Source organism: Cicer arietinum, chromosome 5, assembly GCF_000331145.2.
Source record: "Cicer arietinum cultivar CDC Frontier isolate Library 1 chromosome 5, Cicar.CDCFrontier_v2.0, whole genome shotgun sequence".
Classification (NCBI taxonomy): domain Eukaryota; kingdom Viridiplantae; phylum Streptophyta; class Magnoliopsida; order Fabales; family Fabaceae; genus Cicer; species Cicer arietinum.
In genome coordinates, this window is record NC_021164.2 from 151,544 (window position 1) to 153,899 (window position 2,356).

Genomic DNA, 2,356 nt, shown 5'->3' on the forward strand with positions numbered 1-2,356 from the left:
TGTCCAATATTTTGTTTTTGTTTGGTTCGTGATTAGTTACAAGCTTCGAGACTCCAGCAGTAGAGGATAACTTAAACTGCCCTTACGGGAGAAGAGGACCACCAAATGCTTGCTGCCTAGAGCTTTGTAGTTCAAATTTATGAAGTACAAATTTAACTTTATGAAGTACAAATTTAAAGATAGCATAAAGCAGTTTGCATTAATAAAAGTTAAGCAAAACATAATATATAAATGATCCATTGTCGCACACGTGTCAAATACAATTGATAAAATGTAAATAGAGGTAATAACCCGAATCGTTTCGCAAGGACTTCTGATATAATAATAATAACCAAATTGAAAATTGAAATTAAAAAGAAGTTTTTAATAACAAATGAGCAAAATGATTAATCCACATATTCGAGTTTCAGACCTATCACAGATTCTATCAATGAATTTAATTTCTAATTTGTGATTCTATTCTTATTTGACTATAGAATTGATCAAACAAACGTAATCAATCCAATGTGAATTTGGTTTCTTTCATTGGTTTAAGCATCACAATCATCAAAATATTACAATTAACGATCAAGTGTTGCAAAATTATAATTCAATTAAATTAGAAACCGAATCCAAATTCTGTCAAATAAATTTAATCAATCCTATTGAAATTCAATTTAAGAAATAAACATATAATTATAATCAAATAAACAATAATAGAATCATGAATCGAAATTGACAATGTAACCTGAATCTCAAGGTGTTGATGAAACTCTGAACCCATGGATTAATCTTATAAAACTAGCCTTCCATGAAATTAAAAATAAAAACTGTTTATTTCTTGTAGCAATTTGAATCCTAATTTTTCCGTCTTCAGAAAAGAAACAAAACTGCCAATATATAGTCTTGACATTGGGCTTTAGGGTTTAAAAACAAGTGACCCGCTAATTAAAATTATTACAAAAGTCTATATTACGAAATCTGCAATTTAGGCCCAGTAAAGTTTGGAATTGGTCTTTGTTTCCAACACAAAAGTTGTATCTCAGATTTTTAGCTTTCCCACGTCTGCTCATATGCACCAATCCGATATCCAGAGCTCAAGTTATGACATACAGAGCAAGAAAGAGTCAAAATACAAATAATAAAATTAAAATGGAAATAATAAAATTATAATTGAAATTCAACCCAAAGTTTCGAAACAAGCTAAAAATATTAATCTAAGCTATAAAGAGCTTTTAAAATACTAAACTAAAAAGCTAGAAACATGATCAAATTCTCCCACCCTTAAACTTTTGCACTCCGAGCAAAACAATGCATGTGATTCCAAATATTCTTATGAATGCAAAGTGGTGAGAGAAAAAAAAAATATTTCTAGCTTAAGGCAATCATGAATAGTTTTGTTATCACAACCAAGGCAAACAAGAGGACAAGTTAACTAAAGAATGCATCATAAGTGATAGATTCCTCCCAAAATATAAAATTCTCTCAAAGTGTTTACACTCAAAGTGTTTGGACTACTGTTTACACTCAAAGCACATCATGAAAGCTATCACTACCATTGGCTTGACAAGCCTCTATAATCTATATTTGAAACACATGCAGATAATGATCAAAAGGTCTTTATTTTGGTTGTAACGTGGCCAAGGTAAGGGTGAGATAATCCTAAGGAGACTATGGCTGAAAATCAAAGATGATAAAGGAGTAATGATTAAGAGAGAAAAACAACATTAAGAAGTAACTCAACAAAACAACATTGACTTTTATTTTCACACTCTCTTTGCTCACAACACAACCATTTTTCCTCATATATATTTTTTTTCTTTTTTTTTTCATTTTTTTTTCATAACCCTCAAATTTAAACAAACAAGTTGAGCACCCTACACTTATGCAAGGAAAGTCAATTCATTGTTTTTCACTTTTAGGCTTGTAATGAGCTATATAACAAAGAATGAGCTTAAACGAATGGATAATTGTTGGGTAAGCTTATTTGGCTAGTAGCTTAATCAAAAACAAATGCCTATATCATTTCAATATATGCATACAGACAAGGGTCAAGTCAAGTTCTTGCGTAACTTGCAATCATGAGTGAGATAACACACAAGAAAAAAAAGATGGAAAAATGTATTCCATTCATAATAAGGCTAAAAAATCTCACAACGGTTAATGACTTATCACAAATGATACACAATTTAGCATTTTAATCCAATTTCTTTTATCAAGAATGCAAAAATACTATCCAATCATGCTAGTCCAAACAAACTCACAACGTTTACAACCACAAAATCTGATGAAAAAGCATGCAGTGCAATGTCTATTATTATTATTATTATTATTATTATTATTATTATTATTATTATTATTATTATTATTATTATTA